Genomic DNA, 23,442 nt, shown 5'->3' on the forward strand with positions numbered 1-23,442 from the left:
CTGGTTTGTTTCTTCCAGTAGCTAATAAGAATAAGAATAATGATAATCTAATACTACTTAAACTGTCTCTTTATCCATTGAACTGGCCATTTCAAATCCAAACTTCTAAACACAAATAAAACCATCATCCTTGTAGAATCTTTAATAGGAGTGGGCTGAAGATGCTGTTTTTGTTGACAGGATTTATTGGTTCTTGAAGGGCAAGAGATGAGTACAAGCCTAACTACTTCTTGCTCACAGACCCGTCCGGTGAGTACAGCTTTGTATTTTGATGGGCTTTTGATGACTTCTAAATCAATTGCTCGTTACAGTAAAAAGAAGTAATGTTTTTTTGAACCTGACAGCAAAAATAACTTGAAGCACCAACTTAATAATAATTGATCACCAATCTAAGTTAATGGTTTTATGCTATACTATCAAAGTTTAAAGGTAAATTATCGTGTAGTAGGAGATAGTATAAAATGTATGTTCTGATGTGTAGGATGTATGCAAAGATTAGAGGAACCAAATTGTTATGTCTTCTGTTTGACTGTTTACCAAATAATATTTGGTTTTATTTTCCAGGGATCGGTGAATTTTAAATTTGGAGTCCTCTATGCTAAGGATGGTCAGCTTACAGGTGATGAAATGTTCAGTCATGGTGAGTTTTTCACCTTCTCCTTAATTGTTTTGCTCATCTGAAAAAAAAAAAAAAAAAAAAAAAGGTATGTTTATTATTTGTTACCCTGTTCTGTCCGTTTCCTCAGTATTTGCTGGAGCTCTGCTTACCCAAGCTTTGGGTAAAACAAGCTTTGGGTTCCTTCTGTCCCACTGGGTGTTGCCCAGTTTGGTTGCATCTGGTGAAATTCACCCTGAGCCCTTACAGAACCAGCTCAAACCACGTGAGAGCCATTCGCAGCTCTCTCAGGACACCCGGAGGAGGATGGGTGACGTTTCTGAGCATCTGGCAAGTGTACTTCTATCAAAACTCGGCCTCTGTAATTTCTGGGGAAAACCCTTCTGTATCCTGGAGGGTTCCTCAAACTCTGTTGAGGATCCAGGTAGCAGTTGCTCACCTGGATGGTTCCAGCTCCTCAAGTTAACACTTGTACTCTTGCCCTGTAGTTTAGATCTATGGTAGTTTTGTTATTTTGCACGATTTTACGTCTTTGGAAAATAACGTGCGTTTCACTCTTTGGAACCTCTCGGATCATTCTTTGGTGCAGCACCACCTAATGGGACACTTGGCTGCTGTGCTGAAGGGCTTGGTTACTGGGATTGTAAATCCCGGAGAGTTTGTAAGTCTTCTGTCCCCAGGGAGGTGTCACGCTTTGTTCACTCTGTTTGTCAGGTGCTGCTTCTCGTCGGAAGTATTAACTTCAAACTGCCCTGTTCTTTTTTTAACTTTTTTTCCTGGTTCTCTCCGTAGGGCAGGGAAGGACTCTCGTATCCCGGTCGTCAGACTCAGCGCTGCCCGAGAAGATACAGAGAGTGTAAAAATCATAAGAAGCAAATAGGACTGCAGAGGAAACAAACTGGAGAGAACAAAAGGTGATATTGTTCTCCTTAGCCTGGATTAGAAACATCCCCTGTGCTTTGATGCCGGTGGCTGCCAGGGGCTCGTTAGGTCTTTTTAGGCAGGTGTAGGTGTTCACTTGTAGGTTCTATTTTTTGGCAAAGGACCATGAGAGAAGTTTATTTCTACATCCAAATAAACATTCATCTTATCTGAACATAACCTGTCATCCCATTTCTGACGTTAAGGACTCCTGTATAAATACTTGGGGAGGTTTTCTTTGTCGTTTCTGAATGGTTCCACTTTGGTTCCATCTACCTGCCGGATACTTGAACGAGTCTGAGGTGGTTTAATTGCATACTGCTTCCTTGAAATTCTGTTGGTCTCTGCTTGGAACCCTTCTTGTAGTGCTTAATGCAAGACTTCTGATGGTGTTTTCTTGCCTGTTTGTGTTTAAGGTCGTGCTCTGATGCATTTACAGAAACCATGGCAGGAGAGAGTCAGCTGCTGGAGAAGAGGAGACAGTATTATCCCTGGGCAGCATAGAACTGCGCTACTGCTGTGTCATCAGCTGTGTCTGCACTGAAAGTAGCCACCTTCACTTGTAGGTAGCTCCTTGGTGCTTTAGGACACGCTGAGGGATTTATTCCTTTTGGGATCCACGATGAGAATTCCCAAGAGAGGTAGTAATAAGGTATGAGATTGGAAAAAAGCCTGTGTCCTTGGAATGTTGTTGTTGTCGTCAAAAGTTAATTTTTCCTTCTTTCTTAGCCAGTAGTCAGCTTTTTGCTTTATTTTTTGTGGGATCAGTATTTGATTGTTTAAAAAATTGCTTCAAAATAACTGCAGTGGCTGGCCACCAGGACCTTGTTCAGATTTGCCTATTTGCTTGTAGCTAAAACGTTTCCATATTGTTTCTCATTCTATTGAAGAAACTGCTGCCCAGTCAACTAAGAACTGAACATCTATCTGTCTAGGACATGGGGAGAGGATTTAGGTCGTGTCTTTGTTTCCAGAAAAAAGTTCCAGTGTAGTTTCTAACTAGAGGCAAAGGGGGGGTGAAGACTCGGGGCTCTGATGCCGTTGGGGGCACCCCGAGGTGCCCAGGAGAGGGAGCCCCACTGCGGTGCAGGAGCAGGTATGTTATCACGTACTAGAGAGCAAATTATAAATAGAAATATGAAAATTATAAATATAAAAATATTTTTTAAATTATTAAATAAAGTGGGGGTTTTTTACTTGCCAATAGGCAGGGTTTTGATTATAAAAATTATAAATACAAACAATATGAAGGTAGAAAACTAAGTCTAGAAATATATCATAAATACATACAGTTTAAAAGTAGAAGAAAAAATCAGTTGCAGCAGTAGATACGATACATAATATAAATAATAATTTAAATACATGACTAGAATTTTATAGATATTATATATAATTATTAATAGATTGCATCAAAAGAAACTATAAATATAAATGTGAATGTAATTCTACAAAGTATAAATAAAAATATTTCAATATCGTTTAAAAGAAGGCATTTATTGTATTTATTTGGTTAGAGATGGGGTTTTTATTTGGATTAATAGAAGTATTCTAGAAATATAAATCTAACTATAGAAAGATACAATCGATAGAGAAAGATATTTCTAAAAACACAACCGAACGACGCCGCCTTCGGGGGAATCGCACGAGCTCGGCCGAAGCAAGGCGAGAGCGGCCGACCCTGACGGCCTCGAGCGAACCGAGGCGAGGCTTCCGAGGCTGCCTGGAGCGAAGCGAGCCGAGCTCAGGCGAAGCGAGCCTGCCGCTCTCGTGCGCGCTAATTAGCGCCAGTGCGGTCCCAGCCTAATGAGCTCCTGCCCGAGCCCGCGCTCCCGGTCGTGTCCGCGCCATGGCCGGGCCGCCCGCGGGACGCGGCAGCGGGAGAGCCCCGAGCCGGGCGAGCTGAACGTGAGGCGGCGGCGCTTGCCCGCCCGCCGTCAGCGAGCCGAGCCGAGGCGAGCGGAGCCGAGGCGCGCCGAAGGCACAGAGCGGCTGGGAGCTGGGCCGAAGCGAGGCGAGCTCGGCCGAAGAGGCGAATGCAGGCGCCAAGAGCCGAGTTGAGGCGACAAGAGCCGACTCGAGCCGAGCGTCTCCGGAGCGAGCCGAGCTCCGCCGAGCGCAGCATCCCGGGCAGGGCGAGGCGCCGGGCCGGGCTCGGGGTGCAGCCGGGGCTCTGGGAGGCTTCCCCGCCTGTCCCTCTCTCTAGCCCTCCTTCCTTCTCCCCGTATTCGCCTTCTCTCGCTCCCTTTCCCCCATTCCCTCTCCCCCCACAAACCCGGCTCCTTCCTGTCCTGTCCCTAGCCCGCTACTCCCTTCTGTTCCCCCTCTCTCCTTCCTCTGCCCAGCCTCCCTGTACCCTCGTCCCGGGCTTTCCCTTCCCGTCCCGCTTTCCTGCGCAGCCCGAGCTCCCTCGCCGCCCTTTCTCATGCCCTGCTCTCGCTCCTCTCTTCCCGTGCCCCCTTTCCTTCTTTGCCCCGCAGCCGCGGGGCTCGGGCTGCCGGAGAATAAAGGCCCGAGGGCCGGAGCCCGGCGGCGCTGGGCCCTTGCAGGAGTCCCCGCGCGGGGCCGGAGGCTCTCGGCGGATCCCCCCGTGCCGCTCAAGCAGCCCGGCCGACAGCGCCGGAGCTGCGGCTTTGCCGGCATCGCGCTGAGAGCGGCCCCCGCCCTGTGCCGGGCCGTCCCCGCCGTCTGTGCCGCTCCCTCTCTCGCTGCCCCCGGCCCGTGACAGCGAGGCTGGGCAGGAACCTCAACCCTTCTGGGGGCTGCCCCCCCTTTCTTGTTGCAGCAGAATCCCTTGCTGGGGCCATGCGCGTGTGGGAAGGGCTTGGGGGAAGCGCTGCGCTGCTGTCCAGGGCAGTTCTGAGCCTTCTTTGGGGGTCAGGAAAAGAGGGGGTGAAGACTCGGGGCTCTGATGCCGTTGGGGGCACCCCGGGGTGCCCAGGAGAGGGAGCCCCACTGCGGTGCAGGAGCAGGTGGGGGGCGGGCGAGGGGCGGGGGTCACGCTGGGTGCCGTCCCCCAGAGGGACCCAAAGCTGCCACCAAATGCGCAGGGAAATTGCATTCCAATGTCTTGGGACAGAGGCTCATGGGAAGTTTTCTCAGCTATCTAAGGCACGGAGCCCTGGAGCCAAGTCAGCCTGAGCTGCTGTGTGCTTGCTGTGAGCCTTGAGGTGAGCGCGCATCATTGCGGGCTTGGGATCGATTGAAATGCACTAAGGAAACCAGCTCTGGGGAGGGAGGGAGGGAGGGAGGGAAATGCTCTCTTAACATGTGCCAATTCTTCTGTCAAACTCATCAGGGCAGGACAGCGTTCAGACTGAAAGTGTGAGAAGCTGTGGAGTGAGACACAGAATCTGAAAGGAGCCCTGGACTCACAAGTGCACGAATTTTGCTTTTGGCTTGGATTTAAACTCAGAAGTTGTAAGGAATTTGGGAAGGAGAAGGGACATTTCAGAAGGAGAAGGAGAAGATGTTACAGTCCTGGCAAAACCTTTTGTTCTGGCTAATAAAAGAAGTTAGTTTAAAAAATAAAAAAGAAAAAAAAGTAGATTTTTTTTCCTTCACTGTTGTATTTGTTGGTGGTATATGGTGTGTTGTTTTATTTCTTGGTCTTATTAACTCTGTGTAAATAGTTTTTTGAGTGAAGCTCACTTTCTGGACGGGTTGGTTTGTATTTGAGGTAGGATTAATTTCAAGAGGTTTCTTTCCTAGACTTCTGACAGGTATTCCTGGGATTTTGGTTTTGTTTACTGTATGTATCAACAGAGAGATTTGGTAGGGCCAGCTGGGCTGCTGGAGTTTTGGGTGTTAATTTATTAGATGGCTTTTGTTCACTGCAGTTTTGAATTGTTGAAAGGGTTTTTAATGTAGTGGTTTTAAGGCGGTTTTTAAGAATTGTTTGTATTGTTTCACGTTGTTTGTAGTTGGTGTATGATCAGGGATATGGTGGAACTTCTTGAACGTTCTGGTTTTAGTGTTCCTAAGTTCCGATTTCTTTCTGGTTTGATTTTTTTTTTTTAGTTTTATTTTTTGAGACAGGGGCATTTATATGGTGGGTTTTTATAGGCAATATGTTTTTAAATTTGGGTAGTGATATTTTTTAGTATTTTAATAGTTTAGATTTTTTATTTTAATGCTTTTTTAATATTTTAAAATAATTTTTATAGATGATTGGTTATTATTTGTGGGTTAGCATAAATGTAGAGCTTTGGGGGTTTTTATAGTAATGTTTAGGGTCAGTTGTAGGGTTTTGAGTTTAGTGAGTTGGTTTGATTTTTTTAATTGGTGTTTGTTTTTACTAGCAGTTCTGTCATTTTCAATGTGTATCTGAGTTTTTTGGGGTTTTGAGCCATTGGTTTAGGAGGAAGTTTATGATGAGAATGTACGGAGCTTTTGGGCTAGTTATAGTGGGATTTCAAATTTCTTGACAGTTCGGTTGATTTGAGTTTTTCTTAGGGTTAAATGTTGTGGGGTCTTTGTTCTGTTAGTCCTAGAAATAGGTTTTGTTTGGATATGCTGCGATGGGATGAGCGTGGGCTGCGTACCGGTGCTGACGAAGGCGCAGGATTTTTGTGGTTCTGATGCGTTGGGTCAATGAATTGATATGGTCTAATATATAGATTAAAGTAGAAATAAATATAAATATAAAAATAAATATTAAATGATAGTGGTAAACATAAATATAGAAAACAAATAGATAAATATGTAAAACTATAATATATAGTATATTATTGTAACATACCATAATATATATAAATGATAGTCTATTTTATATATATCCAATGACATATAAATCTAGATTGTAAATCTAAAAGTATTTAAATATAGTTAAAATAAATTGGGGATTTTTTGATTTTATTTGGTTATAGGCTGGGTTTTTTTATAAATAATATAAATAATATAAAAATAGAAATAGAAATATACAAATATATATTATATACACCCATATCTATAAATATGTATTACAAATAAATATAAGAAATATACAATATAAAAATAATATCTCTATTTTTTATTATTTATATTATTTATAAAAAACCCCCTCCTCTGTGCAGTCTGTCACAGTTGCCCACAGTCTGTCGTGCTGCTTACGGAAGTGCCAAAAGCCAAAACCTTGAGGAACAGACCTTAATGTGACTCTATAAATGGCTTTAACAATCCCCTCCTTTCTTGTTTTCATTTTGAGGCAATCCTGATTGACTTTGGTTTTCTCCAGCCAGAGTTAATCCAAAATCTGTCTCTTCAGGCCCCTTTCTGCCCTTGCCTAGAGCACAGCACACTTTTTCCCCCTTGAATGTTTCTCCTGGCTGGTGAGGCCATGAAAGGAGTGGGAGATGATGGGAGAGGAGCTCAGTGCAGGCAATTGCAGAGTTCCTCGCTCTCCCCTGTGCAATAAGGAGGGGAGCATTGCCCAGCAGGCAGACGATGGAATGAGTGGAGATGCCTTGTGAGGAAGGCAGAAGGAATTAATGTCTGCAGGAGCCCAGGGAGCGCTGGGGCTGTAACTGGGAGATGCACAGCAGACATTCTCCCCAAAGGCAGGGCAGGGGCGGTTTCTCCTGTTTCTGGGCAATGCCGGGGTGGCTGTCACTGCTGCTGCCACTGGAACTCTCAGCCCAGGGCTCAGGCCAGCGCCAGCAATCATCTCTGCCAGCTCATGGGCATTGCTGGATGTCTCCTGTGCTGCTCAGTGACGCTCAGCAGTCTCAGTTCTGGTCAAAATCATTTCAGTGGGAGCTATGAGGCACAAAAATGCTGAGACCGATTTCACAGAGCCACCTGTCCCTCGTGAGTGCAGGGTGCAATCCCAGCAGAGCAGGGGCAGCTCTCCCTGGCTGTGCTTTCTCTCAGCACCTGAATGACCCTCAGTGTTTGGCAGGAAAGGGGCTCCAGTAAACTGCCTCCTTTCTCCTCTTCCTGGAGTCCCAGCTGCAGAAAGAACTGAGCAGTGGGGTGCAATCCTTGTTTGAAATGGCTGAGAATGAATCTCGATCCCAGCCTCAGAACTGAGCCCCGGTCGTTGCGTTTGCCTTCTCCTGGGTGCGCTGCAGTCGGTGCCATGCCCCAGGGCAGGGATTTGTGTGCCAGCCTTAGCAGGCTGAAGTGTTGGAGATCTCTCGGTGGGCAGGAAATGGAATGGGCTGCCTTGGCCGCACCTGCTCCTGCCAGCTGGATCCAATATCCATGGGGGACTTTGCAGGCACCGCGTGCGTCAGTCCCGCTCCTTAGGACAGGCTCCCAGCTCTGCCCTGGCACTGATCCGGGAGCTCTGGGACACCAAAGGTTTGGAGCGGCCCCTGAGCCTCGGCAATGCCTGCAGGGCCGGAGGCTTCCCTGGGCCAGGGCAGGGAATCCCTGCTTGTTCCCAGGCGGGAATGCCCGGGCTGGAGCAGCTGGGAGGCGTGGCCCATGGAAAGGGACGCGAGCTAAAGGCCGAGAGCTCAGGTGGAAGCAGCGGCTGCCAAGGGAGCTGAGCCAGAGGCAGCCCGGGCAGGGCAGAGGATGGGAATCCTGAAAGGTGAACGTGCCCAGACCGGCAAAGGGCAGAAAGCAAAAGTCCAAGCCAGCAAAAGACAACGTAAACCGTGGAGATAAAAAGACTCTTGAATTTACCTTTTCATAATGAAATAAATCCAGCTGGAACAACATCAATAAAAGCAGTGGGAAGGATCATAGCAACAGGTGGGGTTTTGCTCAGCTCTGCTTCACTTTGATTCCACTACAAAAGATCAAGGCTTCTCAGGAAGATGGAAATGAACACATAGGTTGATCCAAGAGCAGTGAAAAGTGGGAATGAGGCACTTGTAGCCCCAGGAATGGCTCTGCCCTTGTGCGCTAAGAGAGCTTCAGCAGCAATTCCCACTTTGGTGACATTTTCCAACAACGTGGATTTTCTACAGGGGCAGACTTGGAAAAGAGCAGCTCCACACTGAGATCATGTTGAGAGCTGCTCATGAGTGTCACAGCTGCAGCTCCCCAGAAGCTGAACTGTTCACTGCAGAAAGAAGGAGAGGCAATTTGTTTTGCCATTATCAGTGTGCTAACAATGTGTGCCATGCAAAGGTCACGAGCAGAGATGGCAGCAGGCTTTGCTCTGAGAAGCAGAACAGGTTGGATTTAGGGCATCCTAATGAGATTAGAGTGAGACAAAAGCTCAGCTGATAGGAGCAGAGGAGCACGTGGATCCATCCAGGGATTTCTGTCATGGAAAGCTAAATAGGCAAAGATCTGGCATCAGCTTTAATTGATGGCTGTCATCTTTCCGCTTTTGAGACCTAGTCAGTGGCATGGTATTGGCCAGAGTTTTCAAAAGAAAATGGCATCAGTGTTAGGAATCTTAGCTAGGTGTGATTGCGTTAAGAAGGAAAGGAGAACAGCGTTGTTTATCTTTGTTTTGGAGCCTGCAGCCATTGTGGCTGCTTTGCACAGTGCACGTTGGTAGCAGTCGGTGTGCGAGAGTCTGTAAAATGAATATGAAAGCTTCTGGCCATGCCTTGATCCCGCCCAAGGAGCACAGAGCGAGTTCTCCCTTCAGGAGCAGCCCTGTCGGCCGGCAGTGCCGGCTCCTCCCGGGCACTCCCATCCGCCTCCTCCTCCTGGCGGAGCCCGAGCAGAGAGCCCGCGTCCCCGAGTCCCCGGGCGGGATGCGAGTCCCGGGCTCGGGCCCGTCCCTCTGCTCCCGCTCAGTGCAAGGGGCTCGGTGCCGGCTGCTGCCGAGCCCCGGCCGCTGGGGCTCCGCTTCCTCTGCCAAAGCTGCCGCTGTCCCTGAGAGAGGCGGGGCAGCTGCCATGGCCCGGGAGCGCGGCCATCCTTGGGGAGCTGCTCCTTCCCGGCGGCGGCAGCTGGGAGCTGCCTCAGCCTGAGCTCAGGAGCCGGGCAGGAGCGCCTAGATCGTCACCCGCTGCTGCCCGCTCCGGCCCGGGCACCGGGCACCCCTTCGGTTCCCCCGGGCCGAGCGGATCCGGGGCTGCTCCCCGCGCCGCGGCAGCGCCTGGAGCCACGAGCGGCATCGCTCCGTGAGCCGGAGGCGGCGCAACAAACCCGGCTGGGGATAATGGGATATCACAGTGCTGGGATAACGCGGTATTGCAGACAGGCTGCATTTTATGGCATCCTTTCAGGGCAGGCTTCCTACCTTCTAATGCCACGGGTGGGTTTTTTGCCAGCCTGAGGCAGTTCTCCCAGGAGAATCAAATGTGTGAGAGGTCCATTCCCTGTGACCATCTGTGGGGATGTCTGCAGTCAATTCCACGAGCCTGTGAACTGAGACTAATAAATTGGGCATTTTTCTGGTCTCAGAATCGGGAGTCCTGTGGGTTGTTTGCTTGTTTTGGGTTGTTGTTGTTTTTTTGTTTGTTTGGTTGGTTGGGGGTTTTTTTTGGTTTTTTTTTTGTTTGTTTTTGTTTTTTGTTTTTTGTTTTTTGTGTTTTTTGGTTTTTTTTTTGTGGTGGTGAAGGTGAGGAGGGCTCAGAGACAAAGTCCTCCGCTGCTGGCACTTGGACCCAGTCCCAGCCGGCCAGGCCGAGGGCTGTGAAGCCGGGACTTGAGCCCTGTGTTTCGGGGGTGCAGAACGAGGCTCGCCCAGGCCTCGAGCACAGAGGCCGAGTCCTGCATTTTGGGGCCCGGGCTCGGCCCCGGCCTGACGGGGGCGGCTTCGGGGCTGAGAGAAGCACTCAGGCGCTCCCTCGTGGCGCTCGGCAGCGGAGGCCGAGCTGCGGCCGAGGCTCTTCCCGGAGCCGGGACACTCGTGGGGCCTCTCCCCGGTGCCGATGGGCGGGGGGTGAGGAGCCGGGAGCGCGGCGTTGCGGGGCGCGTGGGGCCGGCGTTCGGGGGCTCGGGCCCAGCCCCCGCCGCGGTCTCGGGTGCCGGAGGCCCCGGGGCCGTTGCCGGGCGGGCGGGGAGGTGCCGGGGGCAGGAGGCGGGGCGGGAGCTGCTGTGTCCCCGGGCCTGGGCGGGTCCCGGCCGGGGCTCGGCGAGCCCGGGCCCGACGGAGCGGGACGGGAAGGTGGGGCCGGCGGTTGCCGCTCCCTGGACGCCACTCCCGCCCGCGGCGCCGGGACACGGAAGGTGACACCGGGACGGGGCTCTGCGGGCTCAGGAGAGCCAGGCCCCTCCCGCCCCATAGCGATGCCAGTCCTGATGGCGACGGGGGAGAGGCGGCACCGCCCGGGGCCCCCCGGCAGAGCCAGGCAGCGCTCGGCCCCCGCAGCCCAGGCCGCGGTCACGGCCCCGCCGCAGCGCCCCGGGCTCCGAGCGGTCCCCGGCGGGAGCAGCCGTCGGGCGGGGCTCGCACAGCGCCGAGCGAGGCTCCCGAGCGATAGCCCCGGGACCGGGGGGGACAGGGGGGCGGGGCCGGCACAGGTGCGAGGGGCGGGGCCACGGAGCGCGGGCACGGGGCGATGCGACGGTGCCACCGCGGCCGGGGGTGGGGGGCAGAGCGCCGCTGGGGTGTGCCGGGCGGTGCCGCCTCTCCCCCGTTGGGCGGATGGAAGCGGCAGCGGGCCCGGGACCGGTTTGGGGCCCGGGATGGCCGCGGGCACGGGGCGCTGCCGGGTGCGGGATCGCGGCCGTTCCCCGGTGCGGAGCCGCCGTGTGGGGCCGGCACCACGCAGGGCGCCCTCTGGCGGACACGGAGCGCGGTGCGAGCGCGGCGCCCCCGCCTGGCGGGGGACAGCGGTGTGGGGGGCGGAGCCTGAAAACAGGGGGCGGGGACAGGGGCGGGGCCGGGCGGCACAAGGGACGAGGCCTGAGAGAACGGGGGCGGGGCCAGGCGGCACAAAGGGCGGGACCAGGGGCGGGGCCGGCTCAGGTGTGCACGGCGGGCGCGGCTCAGGTGTGCGGGGCCCCAGAGCGGCTGCGCGGGGCGGGGCCGAGGTGTTTTAGACCCCGGAAATCGCCTCGGCCGCCATTTGCTCACTCAGAGCACGGTGCGGACGGGAGCTCCGTGTGCGGGCTCCGCCGGTAAGGCGCGGAGGCTTCGGCCTCCCCTTCTGTCCCTCTCTCTACCCCCCCTCCTTCCTTCCCCGCGTATTCCGTTTCTTTCTCCCCCTTCCCTCTCGCCCTAAAACGCTCCTCTCCTCCCAAACCTGACTCCCCCCACTCGTTCCTGTCGTGTCCCTTCCCCACTACTCCCTTCTATTCCTCCTCTTTCCACCGTCCCTCTTGTCCCCCCTCGGTCTTTCCCTTCCTGTCCCGCTTCCCTCGTCACTCCGACCCCTCTCCCTCCTTGTCCTCACCACCCTCATCTCTCCTGTCTCCCCGTCCTCCCGTTTCCTCCTTTTCTCGCAGCCGCGGGGCTCGGGGTGCCGGGCAATAATAAAGCCCTGAGGGCCGGAGCCCGGCGCCCCCGGCCTCGCTGGGGTCCCCACACGGGGCCGGAGCCGCTCTGCGGGTCCCCCCATTGCAGTCCAACACACCGCCCGACACCGCCGGGGCTCCGGCTTTCCCAACATCACACTGGGGGGGTCCTGGGGCGGGGGGCCCGAGTTACAGGGGCCCCCTCATTAGGAGGGGGTCCCAGGGGGGAGGGGGGTTTAGGAGGGGCCCCCTCCGGAGGAGGGGGTCCTTGGGGGGGGTTGGGGAGGGCCCCCTCCGGAGGAGGGGGTCCAGGGGAGGGGGCGGGGCCTGGGGGGAATGATTCCCCCTCCAGGCTCCGCCCCCTTCCCCGGACCCCCTCCTCCGGACGGGGTCCCACCCCGGCCCCCTCCAGGGACCCCCTCCTCCGGACCGGGGTCCGGGGGGGAGGGAGGGTCGGGTGGGGTGGGGGGGGAAGCCGAGGGGGGCATGTCACTGTGCAGCGTGAACACACGTAAAAAAAAAAAAAAAAAAAAATTGTCAGACACACGACCGTCCCCTGCCGTCCTGTCCCCGCCCGCCCCACCCTCCCCACCGGGCCCCGGTCCGGAGGAGGGGGGCGGTCCCTGGAGGGGCCGGGGCGGCACTCCGTCCGGAGGAGGGCGTCCAGGGGAGGGGGCGGGGCTTGGGGCGGGGTAATTCCCCCTCCAAGCCCCGCCCCCTCCCCTGGACCCCCTCCTCTGGAGGGGGCCCGCCCCCACCCCCCCCAAGGGACCCCCTCCTCTGGAGGGGGCCCCTCCTATCCCCCCCCCTCCCCCCAGGGACCCCCTCCTAATGAGGGGGCCCTTCCTATGCCCCCCTCCCCCCTGGGACCCCCTCCTAATGAGGGGGCCCCTGTAACTCGGGCCCCCCGCCCCAGGACCCCCCCAGTGTGATGTTGGGAAAGCCGGAGCCCCGGCGGTGTCGGGCGGTGTGTTGGACTGCAATGGGGGGACCCGCAGAGCGGCTCCGGCCCCGTGTGGGGACCCCAGCGAGGCCGGGGGCGCCGGGCTCCGGCCCTCAGGGCTTTATTATTGCCCGGCACCCCGAGCCCCGCGGTTGCGAGGAAAGGAGGAGAGTGGGGAATGGAGAACGAGAACAGGGCAACGGAGGAGAAGTTGGGGAGAAATCGGGGTGTGCAGGACAGCAGGGGACGGGGCTGGGGGAAAGGAAGGGTGGAGGAAGGAGCAGGATTGAGGGCGGGTGGGGAGCGACTGGTGGGGGGGAAGGGGAGCAGGGAGAGGGGGCAGGGGGGAGTCCGGCTGGGGAGGGAGGCCGAGGATGGGAAAGCAGGGTAGGGTATGTAGGGTAGAGAACGAGAGAGGGGCGGCCGTAGGGGGGGAGGGAGGGGAGGGCTAGGGGGGAGAGGGAGGGGGGGGGTTTGGGGGGGGGAGGGTGTAGGGGGTGGGGGAGGGGTGGAAAGGAGAAGTACACAGAAATACAACACAACAGAAACGCAGAAGAAAAGAAACGCAGAGAAAAAGAGATATAGGGCCCCGGCCGGCAGCAACCTCCCTCACCCAACGCCCAGGAGCAAATTGCTCCGCCGTGCCCTCCCCGCGCCTTAAATCCCCCAAGGCCCCGCCCCGCGCAGCCGCACTGGGGTACCTCACACCTGTGCAGGCCCCGCCCCTCGCACCTGTGCCGGCCCCGCCCTCGGGGCCCCACCTTCCCCCCGCCCCCCGCCCGCCCATAAATCCCGGCCGATCGGCGCCTGTCCCGTTTTCTGCGGGGGATGCTCATCTTGGCTTGCGGCGGGAGCGGCGGTCGGAGCGCTGTGCGGAGATCCGGATCGGGGGCTGCTGCTGGTGCTGCGCGGGATCCAAGGCGCTCGGGTGGGACTGGGATCGGGATCTAGGCCTGGGGATTAGCATCCTAGTCCTGCTGGTATTTCCCATGGGAGCTGGGCCGAGCCGCTTCTTCCTCGGCGGGCAGGGTATGAGTGCCAGGGCCGGAGGATCGAGGTGGGATTGGGGCTGGGATCGGGACCACCACCGCCGCGCTGGGGAAAAGCCGCTCCGGGACAGGCGCTGCCGCTCCGGCTACGGCCAGCGCGGGGCTGGGTCCCGCCGGGGCTCCAGGCACGCTCCGGCTGCGGCAGCAGGGAGCCGGTGCTGTGCCGCTGCCGTGCTCGCCAGGAGGACGACGCTTCCCCGGAGCAGCCTCTGGATCGCGGCTGGCAGCGGGAAGGACACCGAGACCGCCCGTACCGGCCCCGGGACCCCATGGGCATCGCCGCTCGCTCAGCGCCGCCGCCCGCCCCGCGGGGCGCCCCCTGGCGGACACGGCGCCGCCCCGCAGCCCCCCGGCCCGGTAACGCCTCGAGCGCCGCGCTCCCCTACGAGCCACAGCGCCCGCAGCCCCTGCTCCGTGCCCGCAGCCCCTGCTGGGGGCTGCAGCTTCCCAGCCAGGAGCAGCCGCTCTGGGACGGCCGCTGGGGCCGAGGCGTTGATGCTCCCGCTCCCGTTGTGCCTGGGGTGCGACTGGAGCCCCAGGGAAACGCTAGGAAAAACCCCATGGGTTAAAAAACCAGTGGTAACTCTTTGTTCTTTATTTCCAGAGCCGTGAGAATCATCAAGTCAAATGCTGAGAAGTGACCGGCCCAGCTGTGCATCAAACCCAGAATTTTGGCCTTCTCAGCACCCTGCTCCAAACACCTGAGCCAATCCCAGGGCTGTTCCAAAGGCCCTGTGTGGGATGGGAATGACTGCTGCCACTAAGAGAACTCCTCTACAAATGCAGCTCCTTCCCTTCTGCTACTGCTGCTTTACACAGCAGCCCCTGCAATAGCTGTGGGGCAGAACTGGCTGGCACTCAACATGTCAGCACCAAACTCTTCCCCATAGCCCTGATTGTTCTGCCCTTGCCAGGATTTCCCCAGCAGCTGTAAATGTGCTCCCACAATGTCCCTTTGTTTCGCCAGGAAGAAGCGAACAAGACAAGCCCTGAGGGTTACCTTGCTCCGTGGCCAAAGCTCTTCTGGAGAGTGCTGGGGGGCGTTGCCTGCAGGTGAGTGCTGCCAGCTCCAAACGATGCTGGCTGCTGAGGCCAGGGCTGTTTTTCTGGCCCAGGGGCCTCGGTGTCTCCTGCTGGCTGCCAGCCATGCTCCTTGGTGTTCCCTGGCTGTGTCCCAGCTGGCTGGGAGCGCAGGGCAGGAGGAGGCCAGGAGCTCCTGAAAGGCAGCAGCCCCTCGTGTCTTTGGCATCTGCAGGGGAGGAACTGTGCCTGCACCGTGGCTCCTGGGCCAGGGGCTGCTCTGAGCAGGCCCCTGGAAATGCTTCAGCCTGGACAAAGCCACACCAGCAGCCCAGCAGGACCCCAAGGAGCAGCTGGCATTGCTGGGAATGGAGGCACGGGCCCTTTGCAGAGGGGCTCATGCAGCAACTCTGGGGTCAGAGCTCCCACACAGCTGCCAGCTGTGGCCCAGCCACCCCAAATCCCTTCCCTCCTCCCCAGCCTGAGGCCATCGGCCATCAGCAGCATCAAAGCCAAGGCCATCTTCCCCCACAGATGTTCAATCCCAGGCAGCAGCCCTCAGAGGTACCTGAAAATCAGTGGGATGGAGTTTGGAGTTTTCCAGGGATCCAGCTGGAAGTGCAGAAGTGATGGAAAGCTTTCCCAGGTAGGTGCCACTGGAGGTGTGCTGAAGACAAAGCTGTGCATCCCTTTCCTGAGAGAAAAGAATTTGTAGAGGCCCCTGCTGAGGCTCTGAAAGGAGCTGAACTTCTGCAGGGAGAGATGTCCCCCCCTGGGCACAGGGGCTGCCTCAGCTCAGGCTGGGAGCACATCTGGCCACTGCCTTCTCCTGCTCTAAACCATCCACTGGATGTTCTCCGTCCTGGAGCTCAGGGGGGTGAAATGGGCTCCATTCCAGGCAGCTCTGGCCAGTGAGCCCAGGGACACCATTGGGCTGAGGGTTCCCAACAGCCACTTCTATGGAATAGAACCCTGGCCTTGTCCCTGTGCTGCTGAGCTTCCTTGGAAGCTCTGCTGGCTCCTGACACAGCTGCTGTCCAAGGCAGCAGCTCTGCATGGGAATGCCCACACTCCATGGGGCACTGGGAGGTTACTGCAGCGGGAATGGAGCAGGGAATTTGGGGCTATGGGTATAACTCATCAGAACTGGCACAGCTGACAGGGAACCCCAAATCTGGGCACCACACAGAGAACAATCTTTGTCCTGCCCTGTCAGCTCCAACTCCTGGGCTGAGAAGTTTTGGAAATTAAATGGATGGAATGATACAAACCACAGCAAGTGGCATCACCCAGAGGGACAATCCAGGTCCCAGACAATTGCTCCACAATCCACTATGGGGGAAAACACCCTGTGCCTGCCAGGAGCTCTGACTCTGCTTCTCTACCAGCTCCTGAGCAGTGTCAGAGCCACCATGAGGGCTTTAAAATCCAAACAAACCCCATATCCCACACAGTGAATAATCCAAATAAAGAAATGCATTCTTGTCATCAAAGCTCAAAACTGTGTCAGGAGCTCTGCCAACAAGTTAATGGGATTCCCAGGAATCTCATTAATGCTCTTGGTTTCATTTTCATGTATTTTTAATCCCTCAGTGGGCAGCCTGTACAACTTATCCTGGGATTTAGAGGCTGAGCAGGGCTGGCTTTGGATTGACCTCCACCTCTGGCCCCAGCCTGTGCAAACACACCTTGTGCCAGGCTGGGTGAACTCATCACCTCAGCGTTTCCCTCCTAAATATCCCCTCCTTATCTCTCTGGAGATTGACTGACATTTTGCCCAAACCATGCACTCCTCACCTCCATGTGGCCTCCAAGTGTCCATTCTGTTCCTCACAGGTGCCCTGGTGCCACCGTGTTGGTCCCTTTGCCTTTCTCCAGCCCGAGGCTGCTCCTCTGCTTGCTCTCTGCAGTCTCATCCCACAGGGATCCTCTTCCCCCTTCCCTGCTGGCTGCTGCCAAGGAAGGAGGACACAGGGACTCTCCAGTGCTGCCCCCTCAGCCCTGGAGAGTCCTGGCTGTGGGCCCGAGGGGCCTGGGATTTCCCAGGGAAATTGTCTGCTGGTCTCCCTTCAATGACCTCAGCAATTCCCTCCAAAATGCCACCTCACTGCCCCTGACATCCCCTCACATTCCATTGCCCTATACAAACAGTTCTTGGATCCCCTCTAGATCACACCAGGTTTTCAGCCACATGAATGGCATCACCTGTGCCCACTGCTTGTTATTGACCCAACCAAAATCAAGAGCAAATGTTGGTTGGGCTTTAATAACAACTTGAAATAACTTTACAGCAAAATAACTCACCTTTTTCTTCTGTGGGTTTTTTTCCCTTCAGCTGCTGGGCTTCCCTGTGAGGATGTGTGCTGAGCTCTGGGTGGAGGGGACTGTCAGGCTGAATGGCTGTGGGTTTGTGCTCTTCTCCCTGGGCATCAGCCATTGCCCCAATCCCTTTGTCCAGGCTGTTCCCTGTGCCTGTGCTCAGGCTGGGGCAGCACAGGCAGACGCAGCTCTCAGCACTCCCTACTCCAAACACAGCTCTGGTCTCCACTGCAATCTGGCTCTGCTGGGAGGTTTGCTCCTAGAGAAATCCAAGAATTGCTCATGGCAATGTGGAGAATCAATCTCCATAAAGGGAGGCAAGGAATAAAATCCTGCTCTGGGAGCCCTTGGGATCTGCAGGGCTGCTGAGGGAAGGGGACATTCCCTGCCTGCAGGGCACACAGCCCCACCTGCAGCAGCCAGCCCAGCCTGCCAGCTGGGCTCTGCCAGCCCCTCTCTGAGCCCCCTCCCTGTGCTGCTCCCTCTCGGTGCCTTTGGCAATCCCAGCCTGAGCCTGAGCAGCCCAAAGCTCTGGCTGGCAGCCTAGGGACAAAGGGACGCTCCCAGGGATGGGGCACATTCCCAGCAAACGCTCCCAGCAGGGCACAGAGGCACCCCTGGAGCTCCTGGCTGGGGCTGGCAGGAGGGCACAGCCCCCAGCTGGGCTGGCAGTGGCAGTGACAGCAGCAAAGTGCCACGCTCTGGTGGCACAGCACAGACACCCAGGCCAGCACTGCCCGTGGCAGGGGCACAATGAATTCTGCTCCCTGTGCTGCCCCATGCCAGCAGGAAAGCTCCAGGGGCATCGAAACTCCTGCCCCTTCCCCCCAGCCCAGATGAGCACTCCTCAGTTCCCAACACCCAGTTCTCACCTCCAGCCTGCTCCCGGGGCTGCTGCCACGTTCCTGACAAGGTGCCAAAGGCCCCTGGGCACAGGGCTCCCTCTGTGTCTCAGGGCTTGGGCACGGCAGGGACCAGGCTGCTCCAGCAAGGACAGCCTGGAACCAGAGCAGATGTCCCGGGGCTGGCAACGGGCTGGGGACAGCAGCTCTGAAACCCAGAGTGCTGAAAACAGCCCCCAAAGTGTTCTATGGTCACACCTTTAACATGGCTCCAAAGGGCAGCAGCTCTGGTGCCAGAGCAGCACCTGCACCATTCCCTGTGCCAGCCCCAGCTCACTGAAAAACAAAACAAATCAACCACACCCAGGCCTTGTTTGCACAATTCCTGATCCAAACCCTCACCTTTCCTGCCCAGCACTGAGGCAAATCTGACACAGCATTGAGAAGTGACCTTTGCTGAGAGCAGCCATCATCCCAGTCCTCCAGCCTTGGCAAGATTGTGCAGTGAATGGACCTCAGTTCTAATCCTAAACCTCAATTTCTGTCAGTTTTTGTTAGAAAGATACTGGACAGTAACTCATGCAGCAGAATTTGCAAATTGCACAAGGAATAACAAGGCCCAGAGCAAACGCAACCACCCCCATCACTGCTGCACCCCAATTCTGGGAGAAATGCTGATCTCATTTCTAAACACTGCACTTCCTCCCACTCAGTCCTTCCCTGCACATCCCTGCAGAGCATTGACTCCATCTTTTGCTGCCAACAGCACCTCTCCAGCCCAGAGCCCACTGCTCACAGACACAAACTGAGCAAGCCTAAGGCAATGTTCCCAGCAGCAGATGCAATTCCTGAACTCCCTTTTCCCTGGATTCTGAGCCCTTGCAGGAAACTCAGCTCAGCCCAGAGTCTGTTCTGCTTTCCCAGAGGGAAATACAGCCTGCTGGGCCCCAGCTCTGGCACCACATTGCCCTTGTTCCTGCTGCCCTGGAAAGGCACAGGCAAACCCAGTCCCTCAGAGCCCATCCCTGGGCCCCAGGAGAGCTGGAGCTGCTCCCAGATGCCAGGGCCCTGCAGGGCTGTGCTGACACCAGCACAGGCTGACCCCTGTGCCCAGCACCACCCCTCACTCTGCTCCCATGGCTCCCAAATGCTGCCAGCCCTGCCCCTGCCCCTGTGCCAGGGCCGTGCCTGCCCCCAGCCCCAGCAGAGGCTGTCACCCAGCCCTGCAGCGGCTGCCAGCCCTGGCAGAGCTGGGCATGCACTGAGAGCTCCCGAAGGAGGGCCCAGAGCAGCCCTGGGCTGCACAGACAGTGCCCAAGCTGCCCTCAGGGCATAGCCAGCACCACAGCTCCAGCATCCCCAGGGAACTCTGGCACTGCCTCTGCACCTCTGCCCTTCTCCAGCAGGCACAGCTGGGGCTGGGCTGGCAGCAATGGCATTGCCATGGCAGCTCATGCCAGCAGAGAGGAAAAGGGGAGCCCTGTGTCCCTCTGACTCACCCCACAGCGTGGGCAGGACCAGAGCCCTCCAGCGCAGAGCCCTGCTCCTGAGGCCTCTTGCCTTTGGCTGCTCCCACACCAAAGCTTCGGGCAAAGATGGGAGGAGTTGGATGATTTTTCCTGCCCTGAAAGAGAGGAGAAAAGAAAATTAAGTCCACTGTGGAAGTCCAAGGATCCCAGCTCTCATAGCTCTGCTCTGCTGGCTCACTATGGGGTTTTACCCATGAGAGGTGACACCAATTCAAACACAAACGTGTCCTTTGCCAGCACTTTTATTCCTGACTATTTCAGACAATGAAAGGATGCTCATTTTTCATCTTGCATTCTCTGCCTCATTTGAACAGAACCATTTTTATCCCAGAGCCCACGTGGCAGCCATTCCATCCTTTCCCATTGGACTTTGCACAAAGGAAGGGACACCCGGGATGCTGCACCACAAGAAATCCCAAAGAGAATCCCCTCCAAAACCTCCCAGGGAAAGGTTCTTTGCTTTTGGGACACAAGAAAGGCCTTGGGCCATTTGCACCCACATGGAAAGCCCACACTGAGCACTTGCTTTTAAAGATGTTGCACTTGAAGTTACAGACATGGAATTGCTTTGGGATTTGGCATTTCCTGCACCCACACAAACACATTCAAGGAATTAAGCGCAGAGTCCTGAAGTTTGGTTATTCCAATGCTGTTTTGGTAGTGCCACTTGACACACCAAAATCCACAGCAACACTTCAAAAAATGCCAAGCAACTTTCACCCCCACAGCCCCCTTCCTTTCCATTTTGCAGTTTTGGGCTCCTCTTAAGAACAGGTTAAAGAAAAGAAGAGAAAAGGCCAGGACCTGCTCCCAGCCAGTGCCCCAGCCACCTGTTTGCCAGAGATTCTCCTTACAGCTGATGGCTTTTCTAAGAAAGCTCCAGCTCAGCCTTATCACAATCCCCTGGCAGCCCTCACCATGAGCCCCAAAGGCCAGGGCACATCTGTGTGCTGCCTCAGGAAGCTCAGTGGCTCTCTGGGGGACAAAACCTAGTTTGGGCCCAGAGCTGACTCTGCTCCCTGCTGGCTGAACTGTGCAGCTGTGGGATGCAGCTGGGTGCTGCAGGGCAGAGTGTATCACCCTCTGTGCCAGCCAGGCTCCAAAGGCAGCCCTTGGTGCCCCAGCAGCACTGCTGGAAGCGCTGGCAGCGCTTGGCACAGATGGGATGGAGCCTTCCCACAGCTCTGTGCCCTGGCACCGAGGCTGGCACAGCAGAGAGGCTGATGGCAGCAGAACAAACGCTGGGTTTCCATGGGCACTGATGGGACTGAGAGCCCCAGGCCAGAGCTGCTCCCTGCCCAGCCCAGGAGCTCCCAGTGCTGCTGCAGGGCACGGGCTCTGAGGGAACCCTGCAGCTGGGCCAGGAACGCAGCAGCGACAATTCCCAGGCACAAAGAGATCCCCACCTGCTCCAGCAACTGAACCTCTGGGGCTCAGCCCCGCGGGCTGTCCCTGCTCCAGGCAGGAGGAGCCACACAGCCCCCGAGGCTGGGCTCACACCCTGCCCTGCCAGCAGGAAACAAGGGCTTCATGAAGCTTTGGGGACACCTTCTGTCCCCAGAGGGCTCTGACACAACATCCAGCAGTGTGGATCTTTAATAAAGACAGCTCGGACCTATCCTTGCCACAGACTCGCCTTTGTTATTGCCTCACAGTCTCTGCTTTAAAATATTTTGCTATTACAAGTGTTTAAACAAGACTGACCGTGAGCCCTGCACCCTTGCCGTGCTCCAAGCCCTAAGGCAGAGCTGGATATCCTCACACTCATCCAGCCTGAGGGAGCTGCTGCAGCATTTAAAACATTTACAAACCACCCCTGCCCTGAGGGTGTGCAGCCTTGCAGGTGCCTGGGTGCCAGCCCAGCATGAGAGATGGGACATCAGGAGAGCGAGCAGACAACGCCCACTGCAGCCTCTGCACTCTCGGCACTGCAGCTGCACGATCCTCACTGCTCAGCGACTCTCAGCTCTGATTCCAGGACTCCCGCCAGGAAACTGAGGGCCCTTTCCAGATGCAAATCCCCACAGAGCCACTGCTCTCCTCTCCACCCACCCTCCTGCTCCAGCTTTTACCCCTTTGGTAGCCACCACCCCGCCCAGGACACAGAGGAGGCTCTCGGGTGCCAACTGAGACCCAAATCGATCCAGGTGCCTCAGGAAATAAATACAAACAAACTCGTCCCTTCTAGGCTAACAAAATGTCCTGGTGCCCAGTTCCTGCTTCCTAAGGCAAAACCCACGGATCAGGGGAAAATGGCAAGTCCCAAACCCAACCAAACCCGGTTTGGCATCGGTTTCCATCAGGACTGTTCAGGTTTCCCAGTGCCCCTCAGCTGCAGCCACAGGAGCGGCTTCTCTCTGGGACCCAGGGGGGTGGGCACAGGGACAGCCATCCCGCTGCTTCCCGGCAAACAGAGCTCAGCCCAGCCCAGAATGAAACATAACAAATGCAGTTCTTGCCCTTGCCATTCATGTCTGAGCTCTGGCACGGTGTTATTGACCACAAAACTCCTGAGAGGGGACAGTCTGTAACTACTGCTCTGGATCAAGGATAATCTGTCAGTTCGTGTATGCACTGCACAGCTTTCATAAACAGCACTGTAACAGACACTAGTTTAGACTGCAGCATCATAGAGACTGTGAAATGTTCAAATGCTGTTACATGTAAGGAACTCAGAAAATGGTGTCAGATAATGAGGTGATTTCCCACAGTTGGGGACAATCTTATCTGAAACACAAGATAACAGAAACAGAAACCAGAGCACTGAAAAAAAAAGGAAAAATTTACTGACCCTCGTTATCAAATAACGAGGGAGTGAAAATAAAACAGGATGGCACCACAGGAAGAAATAAAGTATATTGGTGTAATCCACAAGATGGCACGAAGGTTCAAACCAAGCAAAAGAACATCTAAACTGAAAAGGACTCTTTGAATATGTATAAACTCTAATGAATATGCACACACCACTGCAATGGAACAGAATCTAGAGAACACGGTTTAAGGGAACCGGGTGCTCCTGGCAAACCGCCAAGCACCCCAGCGCTGCCTTTTATCCCTTAACAAACGTGTAAAAATTCTAGAGAGTGAACTCTGTTTCTCACCCAATAAAACGCTGTTCCCGCAGCTGGGACGAGCCCCAGCTTTATTCCACGGCACACGATCCCAGAGAGCCGCAAGGCCCGGGACAGAGCCGTGCCACCCGCAGCGGGTCCCACGCAGCAGCGCCCAAAGCAGCCCCGGCCCCCTGTGGGTGCCCCCGGCCCCGGTGCCCCCGGCCCAGCTCCCTCCCCTCCGGCCGCTCACCTGAGGGCACCGCCCGCTGCCTCCCGGCGCTGCTGCCGAGCCGAGGGCATTGTCCCCGCTCCTGGCCCAAAGGCCACGTTCTGCGCTGCAGGGCGCGCTCCGGGGGACGCGGGGGCGGGCAGGGACAGGGTGACCCGGGCTGAGGCGGCTGTCCCGGCGCTCTGTCCCCTCCCGGGGCTCAGGCCGGGGAGCGGAGCCCTGCCAGCGGCCGCCATTGCAGCGCGGAGCAGAGTCAGGCAGGGCCGAAGAGCCGAGTGTGGCCGAGTGGAGCCGACAACAGCCGAGTGTGGCCGAGTGTGGCCGAGTGTGGCCGACAACAGCCGAGTGTGGCCGAGTGGAGCCGACAACAGCCGAGTGTGGCCGACAACAGCCGAGTGTGGCCGAGTGGAGCCGACAACAGCCGAGTGGAGCCGATAACAGCCGAGCCTACCCGAACGGCCGACTCTGGCCGCGATTTGCCGAATCCATCCGACCTTAGCTGAGGTGAACTGAACGGAACGCGACGGAACCGCGTTCAGCCCAACCGAACTAGATAAGCCCGACCGAACTAGATAAGCCCGACCGAACTAGATAAGCCGAACCAACGCGAGATCAGCCGAACCCACCT

General features: G+C 56.2%; 1 long non-coding RNA gene across 7 annotated transcripts; it reads right to left on the reverse strand.

Annotated features, from left to right (window-relative positions):
* Nucleotides 1-14,387: 14,387 nt before the first annotated feature.
* On the reverse strand, nt 14,388-23,084 carry LOC136571048 (uncharacterized). Of its 7 annotated transcripts, none has more exons than XR_010785616.1 (7): nt 22,836-23,084; nt 19,503-19,627; nt 18,034-18,159; nt 17,147-17,420; nt 16,640-16,794; nt 15,411-15,536; nt 14,388-15,071 (listed from the first exon to the last, which is right to left on the reverse strand). It is a non-coding gene; the product is annotated as an uncharacterized lncRNA (long non-coding RNA). The 7 variants fall into 7 exon arrangements; XR_010785615.1 differs by having other exon boundaries at nt 18,034-18,339; XR_010785613.1 differs by having other exon boundaries at nt 18,262-19,627.
* Between the last annotated feature and the right edge of the window lie 358 nt (nt 23,085-23,442).

Source organism: Molothrus aeneus, unplaced genomic scaffold (genome assembly GCF_037042795.1).
Source record: "Molothrus aeneus isolate 106 unplaced genomic scaffold, BPBGC_Maene_1.0 scaffold_57, whole genome shotgun sequence".
Lineage (NCBI taxonomy): Eukaryota > Metazoa > Chordata > Aves > Passeriformes > Icteridae > Molothrus > Molothrus aeneus.